Here is a 13,219-nt window from a genome sequence, read left to right as displayed (position 1 = left end):
CTTGATTAATAAGCATCTCCCAGCGCGAACTATTTTTCCTTCCTCCGTTTCCCAAAGCTTTCCAAAGTTTCGATTCAAGGAGCAGCCATAGCAGCCACCAAGGAAGAATTAAGAACTCACAGCAGGTTGGATGTAGAGACCTCGTGGAACCCCAGAACTTGAGGCTGAGGTACTGGGGGATCAGTGTGACTTTGAGGCCAGTCAGGACTATGGAGCGAGAACCTGTCTCAAAAATATCCTAAAATCCAAACCCTGGGCTAGAGTGTGGAATGCTCAGCAAGTACACAGGAAGCTTGGGGTTTGCTTGCCTGCCCTGAATGAACATGCCTGTGATCTCAACATTTGGGTATGGGGAGTTAGACGTCAGAATTTTAGGTCATCTTGAGCTACATAGCAAGTTCTAGGCTAGTCTGTGATACAAGAGGCTGTCTCAAAACCACCATCATCACCCATCACTACCACCACCGTGAACAGCACAACCACCACCACCATCATCACCACCACCGCCATCATCACCATCACTACCAACACTGTGAAGAGCACAACCACCACCACCATCACCACCACCACCATCATCACCATCACTACCAACACCGTGAACAGCACAACCACCACCACCATCATCACCACCACCGCCATCATCACCATCACTGCCACAACCACCAAACCAACAACAAGCACCACCGCCACCACCAAACCTTGCCTGTTGGGATGGCTCAGTGGATAATTGCTGCCAAAGAGGAGATCCTCAGTTCAATTTCAGAGCCCCACATGGTAGAAGGGCACAAAGGGTGGGACCAAAGCCACGTGACTTGGGGAGACAGTCATGAGTCCCTCCAGTGACCCACAACCTTCTTGGTGGGGGCTGTTCTACAAAACTGGAGAGTTCTAACTGTGTTGGAGGGGGGATGCTGTTTCCATGTCAACGAATCTGGGCTGGTGGAAACATACAAATGCTCAAAGATCTTCAGGGAGCTCTCTAGGCACACTATGCATCCAACAACCCTACCCCATGGTTCTCAAACCCTCTGGTATCTTGGCTTCTTCCCTCCCTTGGCCTCATACTGGCTATTGGAACCCTGCTCCTCTGGCATCCTGCCTCATCTTGCTTTAGAAAAACCTCTGCCAATCAGATTCTGGTTCAATACCAAACCATTCCCAACATAGAGGCTGATGTCTATGATGACATCCTTCATTTATAAAACCAAAAGGGGGAAAGATACAGTGCTGGATTTGACTGGGGGAGCCCGTCTGGAGCAAGAGTGAGGTTGAGGTTGATTGTTGTTGGGTTTTCTAATTCCCTCTTTCTTCTTCCTTCCATCCTTCTTTCCTTCCTTCCTTCCTTTTCCAGATAGTGTCTCTTGTAGCCCAGGCTTGCCTCGAACTCCCCATGTAACTGAGGCTAGCCTTGAATATGATGATCCTTACTCTCAGGACTGGGACTGATCACAGGCATTTGCCACCATAGGTGGCTCTTGTCTTCTGATCATTTTGCAAGGGACTTTTTTCTCTGGATGGTTACATAAAGTCTTCTGGATTTAATTTGTGGCTAAAACTGCTTACAATGCAATGATTATAGAAACAGATATCTTAGCACTTGGGAGGCAGAGGCCAGCTTGGTCTACATAGTAAGTTTCAGGGCAGCCAGGGTTACATAGACTTGTTTCAAAAAGCAAAGCAAAGCAACCAAAAATTCAACTGCTGCCACCACCATTACCACCACCACCACCACCACACACTATAGTTCAGATGAAACACTCCTGTGGTCCTTTGTAGTTTTTGCCTTTTATGATTCAAAATTCCCAACCTGTCTCAGTACTGTCTCGTAAGCATACAACCCCTGGAGTTTCTTTACTTGTGGACTGAAATGACAACTTCCTTCCTATTTCCAATCTTATAGTGAACTGTGTGTAGCCCTTTTCCCCATAGCCAAGAGATATCCCTTGTTAATACAACTAAGTAGGATGTGTTTGAGAAAAATTGCTTCCCTGAACTAAAGTTTACAGGTTAGTACCAAGTATGAGAGGGCAGATAAGTCAGTGTGGATAAACTGGAAGGGAGGGACACTAGCTAGAGGCCAGGATGGGGTGGAAAACAAAAGAAACATGCTTTATGACCACCAGTGAGAGACTCAGAAGCAGGAGTCAGAAACTGAACTATAACATCTTCACTGTCCCTAGAAAGGAAGAGAATTTTGATGAAGAAACTTTCAGATGGCAGGAATGTCATTTACGAGATAAATTTTGGCTATAGTGTTAGGGTTGCTGGTTCACAAAGAATTTTCTAGAAGGTCTCCGTTAACTCAAGGAGCCGTGAAGGAAGTTGGAAGAAAAATGTGTGCTAGATTTAGAAGTGGACCTAAGGAGAGGTAGGCTTAACCACGGTCAGCTACATAGACAAGATATACATAGTTTGCAGACTGCATTTGTACAGGATTCCACTGGTCAACTTGTGTTTTATATTTCTTAGAAATAAGCTCCAGGCCCGGATAGGTCCAGAGCTCACAGACTGGCATCAAAACCCTGCAAAGTGCAACTTATCTTACTAGACGCACTTCACTTAAACACTGCTTCCTTCACGAGAGCCCGGCACCTCTTATGACTCCCATTTCCTATGAAGTCCAAACTTCCTCCTTGGCCTTCAGGCATATCTAAGATCAGCGCAACTTTATCTTTCTCTAGTCCCTCACACCCACTTCCTGCCTGATGACACAGCAGTGCCCTATGATCAGACACATGTATGAAAATGCTGTCCCTGACCTCCTGTACCACCCCTTGTCCCTCCTTCTTTGCCGATTTTCTTTTTCCTTGAAGTCTCCTGTGACTCTTGGAGGTCCCACTGGTGTCACTGATACCAACTCTCTATCCCGTTTAATTTCTATACGGTGCCTTCTGCCACTCGATAATATGTGAGTTTGATCTCTAATTGTTTCACACATGTATATCTCATCTCTCAAGTACATTTCGACCTTCAGGTGTCTCTCTTCTTCTGTGTTCTCCTTGGGAAAAGCAGATCCAAAACAGAGACAGAAGGGGAAGGAGTTCAGGGTTGGGTAGAGAAAGATGGTTGTAGATTCCAGGTAAAGATGGTCACACGGGGCCATGAAGCTTGTTGCTATTTTCCAAAATCCATGTGCAAAGATGTCATGCCCACTGCTGGGCATGCTGGCCACTGGGCATACTTACTGGGTGTATCACTCCTTGTGTGCAACTGAATTGCCCCTGCTAACTTATGGTCAGGGCGGAGATCTGGTCTACCAACAGTCCTTGGTGACTTGAAGTTGTACTTAGAGACAAGCGCTTGGATTTGAATTCCTGGGAGCTATTACTTTCTTGGACATGATCATTTTCTAGTTATGCCCAGCACAGGATTGATTTTCTAAGTTGCAGATGTATTCTGAAGAGTTGAGGACATACAAAATCACAGGTGTGCTTAAAAAAAAAAGTCCCAATATTAAGTGTGGCTTCATGGATGGCAGAGACAACTGCAGAACACTGTCTGGTGGCCAACATTCTGTATGACCTGGTCAGGCCTGAGTGACTGACGTTTCTGTTGTTCCTTTCCATCCTGCTTTCCAAATGAGAGTGTCCAGCCTTTTATTAACATTTTATGCCTCAACATGTATATATGGTGATGATAACGATCTGCTGACCACAAGAGAGGTGGGGTGCATTTATCATAGCAGAAAGACACTAGGCAAACAGAGTAGGCTTTTCAAAAATCCATGTCTGTGGATTCACAGGCTCCCGAGAAGTCACTGGCTCATAATGGATTTTAGTCCATTTGAGATCCTCTTCATTGACCCTGGACCCACTTTTCCCACTACGATTTGATAGCTCGAAGAGTGATTCTTCAGTATGGCACTTCCCACATCAAGAGAACAGCAGGCTGGCAAGAATGGCTAGAGCTTTTCTTCATAGCTTACACAGTGCTGGGCTCTTTGGAGGGCTGGGAACTGGGTGCTGAGTGGGAAGGACAAATACAGGTCCTTTGTGCTTCTTGGTCCTTTGTGTGTTCCCTTAGTTTGAGCATGGGCCAGGTCTGTAAACTCTCTGAAGGCCCGGAGCCAAATAGAGCCTGCTCCTGCCTCAGTTCCCAGCCCTTTGGAAGACAGTCTCCTCTCCACCAGGGCACATGTAGGAGAAGCCCTTGCTAGCATACATAGTCTACAAAGGTGAGCTTAATAAAAATGACTACATGAAAAAAAATAAGTGAATAGATTATAAGCACATAAACATGAAGTTCCCAGATGTGCTTGGTAGGTAAATGACTGGAGGAATTGGCTAAACAAGGGCAGATGTTTGATCTGTGTTTGGCTGCTAGGGCCATCTCTGCTTATGCAGACATTAAAAAACAATGTGATTATGAAATTATCAGGAAAGTGGATGGAACCAGATTAGACTAGGTAAGGGAACCTAGGCTTAGAAAGTCAAATGCTTCTTACCCTCTCTCCTATGCAAATGGCTGCTTCTAAGTTTTCATAGATGTGTATTTATATGGAAGTAAGTGTAAGCAGGATTCAGGACACTGGGAAGGGGTGAAAGGAAAGAGAGTCATTAAAGAGAAAGGGAAGGGAGGCCACTGAGCACACACAGCAGGAAGGAGAGTGCTGAGGGCAGCCTGGTACAGGCTGGAGGAGGAACAGGGAGATGGGGAAGAGCAGGGCGAACCAGTGGAAACTTCGTATGGAAATGCCACGAGGAAATGTGTTATGTTGTATGCAAATAAATCAATCAATAAATAAATAAATAAATAAATAAAATGTTCTTTAAAAATCCGAATTCTGATTTTTAAAATTGTATCTCTTAACTTGCACCCTAGAAAGTAAATTGGTTTTCTTTATATTCCCCCCGAAGTATCACACAATTTGGCTTCTCAGATTAGGCACAGCATTAAAACGTAAGATCCTAGAGTTCTCGGGCAGCATTTCGTGAGTGTGATGAGACCGCATCCAAAACCAGGGTTCTATAGTGTTCTTGGAATCAACACCCTGCCATAAGAAAAGGTAGCACAAGGCCACCTTGATAGACAGGTCACCAGAAAATAATGCATTATGTCAATCTAAGGATGGCTTACATCTTTCAGTGCTCTTTTCTTTTCCTGTGAAGTTTGAGTTCATACTGGGGCGGCGAAGAGAAGAAGAAAAATCTATGCTGTGAGAAAGTGGGATAAAATGGCCGAAAGAAGACTCTCCAGTCTAGGCAGAGTGTGATGTGGAAGTGTGTAGCTCGCCGCAGATAGTGTGGGTAGGGGGGACTTAAGTTTGTTCAACTGTCAAGTGGGGTGACCCCTCAGGCCTAGACATTTCTGCTACCCCATGAACACTGCCAGCTCATCTGAACCAAACACACAAAGCTCTTAGTAACAGCAACGGTGACAGGTAGGTCTGAACCTGTCCAATGCCAAATCATGAAAGTCATCCCCAGATATTAGTTTGCCCCTTTATCGTACCCCTCTGATTGCACCACCTCACACACAGATACCACTGAATACGCACACCTCTGCACGCGTGTAAAGATAAAAATCTTTTTTTTACAAGGGAACAGTTACGAGAGATTCCCTTTCACCCGAAAACCACAACCTGACAGAGTTCTGAGGACACTTCACTTGAAACACAAAACTCAAGCTCGTTTTCAGTGTGCCCGTTCATCAGCAAGCCACCCCCCGCCCAGCTGCTCAGGTCACACTATCTTGCATGCCAGCAGGCCGTTGAGTATGGTTCATCAATAACATTAGAGAGAGAAAAAATAAACCCCACACCAAACATTTCACTCAAAGCCATTTATCACTAACAGCTTTTGGTATCTACGAGGCATCCTTCACTTAAAGCTAATGAGCAAGACCACACTCTTTTGATTATAAATTCCCCTTTCATCTTCATTTTATAGAAAGCCACAAGGAAAACGCCCAGCGGGGTGTCCTTGATATTAAATATTCTTCCCACTTACCATTAGCTTGCTCCAAAACTCAGCTTCCCTTGCAAACGGCTCCATCTTTGAGGGATAAAGTTCTCCTTCTACTTGGTCAGGTGTGTCGCTTGGATAGCTCAAGCGGCTGAGTGAAGGAGAGCAAACATCTCAGTTCTGCTATTTTCATAATATCGGCGGGCACATTCTCTCCTAGCTGACGGGCTTGAGAGAAATGGGATTTACATGTGTTGGCGTGAGATGGGTGTGGGTTTTCCCACAGTTATGATTCAAAATGGAGATACGTCTCAGCCAAGGAAATAATAATACAACTCAAAAGGGAAAAGTATGCCCTTTCTCATCACTGCCAATCACGACCTGACAGCTCACAGCTCCATGTGCAAATGTGCCCCGCCTCAGTCCACATGCCAAGAATCTTTCAGTGGGTGGTGTAGGTGCCTTCTGGCATTTTGTTCATGGTAGACTCTAATAATTACACATCTCATAGCTCACTTTAAGGTGTGTGTAGTGTACAAAAATGTACATCTGGAATGCAAACAGAAGGGAGGCGTTCGACATTCTTGCGGGCAACATTAAGCAGTTGGTGACCAGAGGATTCGTCCTCTACCCTACTTTATTAGAACAGGCAAAGTACAACTTTAAACAGTTATGTGGGCAGATAGGGGCTTAGAGCGTTCTCATTTCTCCTGACATAAGGTGGGACATGACGTGAGTTCCTCAAATATTCTAGAGAATGCCAGCGGTGGTGCTCATCTCAGACATGAGCACGCTCATTTTCTTTTTCCTCTAAAGATTGCTAAGATGACATGTCTTCGCAGGTCCGATGAGACGGCTCAGAAGGAACAGGGACTCACTGCTGAGTCTGATGACCTGAGTTTGATCCCCAGGGGTAAAGGAAGCAAGGGAAGAACTGACTTCCACAGGTTGTCTTTTGACCTCCACACTTCTGCTTTGGCACTTGCATGAGCACACACGTCCACTGGCCCCCTCCCCCACTAAAGAGCATGTAATTGAAAAAAGAAATGTGTTTTCAAAAATAATTTAATTATTTTTTTAAAATATATTTACAATAGGCCTTAAAAAGCACAAGAGCTGGGCAGTTGACCATTGTCTGTTATTAGAATCTAGTTTTCTATGGATAAGTTTTTTTGCCGTTAGAATTTAATTACTTATTTGTTAATCAGCATACAAAGTAACACATTTCAATGTTGCATGTTCATGTATAATTTGATACAAAGTAACATATTTCAGTGTTGCATGTTCATGTATAATTTGATATAAAGTAACACATTTCATTGTTATGTTTTCATGTATAAATTGATACAAAGTAACACATTTCAGTGTTGCATTTTCATACATAGTTTGCTTTTGTATGAAGGCAAGTCTTTGTACTTCTTCTTCAACCCCCCATCCTTTCCTCACACCCTTACTACACCCATTGTCCTCTTTCTGATCTCTTGTCAGAAACATCTCACACCCCATCCCCAGCATGCCTACCAGCAGAAGAATAAGAGGAAGTGGAAACCACACAAAGCCTGACTGAGGAGATCCTGGGGAACTGCGATCATTTCTTTCTGTAGCCTCACAACCACTCTGTGGTCAGCAAACATCTCATGGATACTTGGCGCCTATAACGAAGTGAAAACTCAGGGTGAAGAGCCAAGTCCAAAGGCAGGGCCTGCTCCTTCTCCTTGAGTGACCTGACATCATGCTTCCACAGGTTTCCCTGTGCCCTGGTCCTTCACAGTAAAACATAACCGATCAAAGGCAGAGGTGCCATCAAAGCCTGCTGTGCAGAACCAGAGGCTGGCACCACCATGACAACACCCGGAGACCAGTTAGATGATTTTCCCATGTTAGTGTGGGCGGGGCTTCTTAAAATACGTTCAGTCTAAGGGCATGTCACACCAAAGAACAGATATTTATATCTGGTACATTTTCCTCCTTTCCTGGGTACCCCAGATGATTGCCATATCAACTGCTTAGATTTATAGAATAAAGACATTGTGCCTATGTTACAAATTCTGGGGACACAAAGAGCATCTGGAGAGGGCGTGTGGTGAGTTTTCAAGGCGGGAAAGGTGATTTTTCTGGAAGGATGCCTAAATGTTATCCTATACTCTTGTGCCCTAGAAGACTACAATTAGCCTAACTACTCTTTAACCTCTGAACCTCCGGAACCCGTTTTTCGGGTCCAGCCACACACTCAGCTCCCCTCTGTGTTGGCGTGCAGCTGGTGCAACTCCTCAGGAGGACACAGACAAGCCTCTAGGCCTCTCAGGGAGGTTTTGTCTTTGCCACTGGGTGGAATTTACTGCTCTATTTGTGCTGATATGCATTTCATGGAGTCTGGTGACACGCACGTTTATGAATCCATGCTTTTGAAACACTGAACAAGCCCATCCTTCTAAACGGGATAGAAACCCCTGAGATAGAAATGCATATACTTGATTCAAAGATGCCTGGATACTTAGAGGGACCCCTTGGCATATTCATTTATCAGCATTTACAACCTTGGCCAAACTACCTGTCAAAGGTAAGTTTTACAAGCCAAGGTTTTATAGACTGCGTTCTAGTAAACTAAAGGTTCCGAGCGAATCCTACCTGGCCTCTGATGGATTTACCCGAGGTCACTGAAACAAAAATGTGACTCTACCAGGAAAATCTTAGACTTCTTCCAAGAGAGCCGTTTTGAACCCTTTGTTCCTTAACAGCGATGTTGGTTTACTCGGGTCAAAACCATGTATAAGGAAACAGGGATTCAAAGTTGATTTACAGTTTTCAAGAAATTAAACTGATTTTAAGGGCCGGGAATGTAGCTCAGTCATAAGCATGTAGCATGTACAGACAAGCCCTGGGTTCAATCCCAGGATGGTATAAACTGAGACATGCCTGTAGTTCCAGGACAACTAGAAAAGTAGGAGGGTCAAAAGTTACAGGTCATTTCTGGTTACATATGTACTGTAAAGACTGTCCCTGTTCATTACTAGAGTCCCTTGGGCCACGGACAAAGTAATCAAAAATTTAAAACTAAAAGTGAGCCTTGTCATGACGATATGAGGTCTGATTAAAAAAAAAAAATCAGACATTTCTCATCCTCGCCTAAGTGATCTACAGAAGAATTAACAGAACATGCGTCTTGAAAGGCTCTTAAGCACTGAGAAGGGACAAGCAGAGGTCCTGTCCTTTGGAAGGAAGTTTCCCAGACACCAGAGCAAGGGTTGGTATAATGAACACTCTAGGCCTGAGTGGAAGGTAAAGTATAAGTTAAGGTCTCTCTTTGTGTTGGGCTTTGTTAGCCAGTGTAAGAGCTGGTATGTTGGAGCTGCATTCCGTCCTTCGTCTGGCTGTCTTTGGAGGAGGGGACAGAATCTCAGTAATTGTGGGAACCTCATCTGTCTTGTCTTTGTCCACTGGAGCTGGAGAGCAAGACCCAAAAAAGGAAGTGAGAGAAAAAAACCCATCACTAACCGAGCATCAGAGAGACCATGGGCAGGAAAGAGGTTTGAAGAGCAGTTGGAGGAAGTTTGTGCTGGGAATCAGTTATTATGGATTTCTAGAGGGAAAGGAGGAGGGTCTTCTCAGGACTATTCGTGTCCCTTTTCGATGGTCTCAAGAGGAATCTGGATGTGTGCACCAGTTTGCATAAGTGGTCATGTGCCCATCCACAGCACTTGCATGAGTCAAACACAGGTGTAGGTCCCCCTTGAGTTCTACATTGCTTAAGAGAGTCTCTGTTTTTGTTGCTCACCATGGCACATGCTAGGTTATCTGGTCCATGGATTCTTCTGTCTCCCATATTTCTAAAGGATCATTTTGATTACAGAGACATGTTGCTGGGCCTGCTTTTATGGAGGTTTGGGTGGGGAGTCCAACTTAGTTCCCCATGAACCTTATCCCACAGCCAGATATCTCCCTAGGCCAAATATATATATTAACCATTTCTCTCTGAAATACATCTTAAAGCACGGAAGTGTAAATTTTAGTGGTAGTTTGATTGAAAATGGAAGAAGGATAGGTGGGCAGAAGGAAAATGACTCAGCTATTTCTACTTAAGGGAATTCGAATATCAGGACTTTGGAGATATTATTACAGACACAACAGAAAGAACACAATAAGTCTCAGGAATGCTACAGCTCGGGTCCCCACTGTCAGACAGACTGGGCCAGCCCCTAGGACCAGCCCCCAGGGCCAGCCTTCTCAGCCACACCCACTGCTGTGAAATATTGGGACCACAGACAATTTACACTTATTTTGTTTTTCTCTTTCTGCTTTCTTGTTCTCTCTCTCCAGCCCCTCCCTTAAAAGCACAGTAGTTAAAACCATCATTAAAGTGAGCTACCCTTTGAAATTTTCTTTTATCTGATGGTATTAAAATGTTGTTCTGGAGTGACAGGGTCTACATTTCCTGGCCATGGTTGCTTTGACTTGCTAGGAGCAATTATATAGAATTAGAATTAGAATAATTTGGTTGTGTTTATGTTGACAAAATCCTCTCTCCTTGACACATACTGAGATCTGTTTCTGAAGGACCAGTACAGCAGTACCCAGGTTTGGATAGGGATGTGCAATTTCCAGTCTCAGTACTCCCAACTTTTACATAACTTCCCCAAAAGATACTGCATGTTTATAAAATACACATAGATATCAGCTCAATTCCTAGTATATTTTCTCAGACTAATAGTGTTTCCACATATTTGGGTCAGAAAATATCCTTATTTAAGATAAAAAACATTGTTTTCTTCTCTACTGAAGCCTATATGAAAATTTCACCCTCAACCTTCTGGCATACGTCTTTCTTATCAGCTCTACGTTCTTCCATCTCTTTTCTCTTGCTGAAGTCCTGTGTGCTCTGAAAGCACATGCTACAGACACATTCACATGCATGTAGGCTTCACCTGTGAAAACAGAAGTCTGTTCCCGTTATCTTGCAAAGGCCTTTTCTGATGTGTATAGTCTACTTGATATGACCTTAGTATTCACTTCTTGAAGGATCTGATAAGTATGTTGACTCAAAATTCGAATTAACAGCTGGTATATGTATGTGTGTGTATGTGTGTGTGTTTGTGTGTTGCGTTAAAATTAAAAAAGATTCTGCTCACTCCGCTGGAGTTGCTCTAGTTCGAGCCAAGCGCACAGACTGTCACATGATCTGAAAGCCACACCCTCCACTCAGTTCCCTTCCCAGGTGGTCTATTCCATTCCGCCAGCCTCAGCCGATTCTGTCCGGGTGGTCCATGACTGCCCCAGTGTGTTACTTTCACTCAGTTTCCCTTGGCATGTTACTGCCATGTCTTGCACACACACATCCCAACTCCGTGGTGGGCTTTGTGCGTTCAGCCACTACACCCTCTTTGAACTCAATTAAGTCACCACATCAAAGAACACACCAAAATAGTCTGATCCAATTGGTGTGATGTAATTTGCCCGCCTAGCTAAGTCAAATGATCCTGTACAATTCCATCCCTTATAAAATATTCCTAACAACCTTATCCATATAGACATGCACCAGAAGCATCCACATCTGCTTCCATGTTGCCTCCTCTTGAATCTCCCACTTTTTCCTTCTCTTCTGCCTTACCAACTTTTCCCCTGCCTATCCTTCCTTCTCATCCAATGATAGGCTTGACCCACCTTGCTGGATAACATCCTACTATGTGTGTGTGTGTGTGTGTGTGTTTTGTGTATACTTAGCAATTTAAATAAAAGTCCAGTAAGCAAGTTATAGGATCAGAAATCTTCGACTTTCAATATAACTGTGGGGCCTCTTTAGAAAGTTAGGTTATTGTGCATGGAAGCATTAGGTTGTAGTTGTTAAGATGGTCTGTCTTACAAATAGGTTCATATCTCTGTCCCATAAAGCCATCAAAGAACCATTTAAGAGTCTAGTCTATTTGGACATAAGAGTAGGAAGGTACTTGCTGTGGTGCTTTGAATGAGAAATGGTCCCCATAGACCCACATATTTGAATGCTTGGCTGATTTGGAGTGGCTCTGTTAGGAGGTTTGGCTTTATTGGAGTAGGTGTAGCCTTGTCTGAGGAAGTTTGTCACTGGGTGGGTGGGCTTTGAGGTCTCAGATGTTCACGCTATTCCCAGTGTAGCACACAGTCTTCTTTTGCTGCCTGTGGATGAAGATGTAGGACTCCCGGCTCCTCCAGGATCATGTCTGCTTGTATACTGCCATGCTTCCCACCAAGATGATAATGGACCAAATCTCTGAAACTGTAAGTCAGCCTCAATTCAGTGTTTTCCTTTATAAGAGCTGCTATGGTCATGGCGAATCTTCACAACAATAAAACCTAGAGGAAGAAGCTTGCCTACTCAATCTTCTGATACTTGCCATGTGATGTAATGACAAGATCCTAGAATACCAGGCTGGAGTTCCTATGATTTCAGAGTTAAGTCTCTGTTCAGTTGCTTCCTCTGTATTCTTTATAACTCTGGGGGTTGAGGTGGAGGTCTGAGAGTGTTTTAGCAACAGCTGAGCTACCTGGTCAGGGAGAAAGCTGGTACTACCTTCTCAGCTTGATAACACCTGGCCTAGCTCGACTGTGTAAATTGTCACAGAGAATGATCTTTTAAAGTTATCTTTTAAGCCAATGCCCACCAAGGTTTATTTGCTCTCTTCCCATCTAACACACTGGCTTCTTCTGGCATTGGCATGGGGCACTGTGCTGAGCTGTGTCTTTGGCCATCCGCTTGTTCTGAGATAAGCAGCCTTTAGAGTTGCCCAGTGTGGTGGCAGTGGCAGTAGCCTTTGACATTCAGGAACATCTTTTAAGTTCAATCACATGTCGTATACATTAGAGACAACAACAACAAAGGAAAAAGTAACAATAACAGTAAGTCATTCTTCTGAACAGAGCCTAAACTACCTCTATGCTGATCTCCTAGGAAACCAGGGCTTTAAGTAATCAGAATGGTTGACTAATTTATAATCTTCTTGGAATAACCTGATCAAAGAACTGATAATGTGTTTAGTGCCTAGGGACTTCAAAGGTTGTTCTTTCAACCAAGCACTCAATAAAAGCATTAGAAGTCGTGTGTGGACTGTGCTCTTATTTTCTTGGAATCATTGAAAAACAAGGAAACCAAGTTGAATTAGTTTTGAAGTACCACTACCACCACCACCACCACCACCACCACCAACAACAACAACAACAACAACAACACCAACAGCAACAATCACAGGAATGACAAAACAGACTCAAAGCCTACCAAGTAATTTCAACTCTGTACATAATATTTATTAAGGGAAGCAAATAAAAAATGGCTAAGAATCTATAACTGA

Source organism: Micromys minutus (genome assembly GCF_963924665.1).
Source record: "Micromys minutus genome assembly, chromosome: 30".
In the NCBI taxonomy this organism is placed as follows: Eukaryota; Metazoa; Chordata; class Mammalia; order Rodentia; family Muridae; genus Micromys; species Micromys minutus.
Note: the sequence above shows the minus strand (reverse complement) of the source record.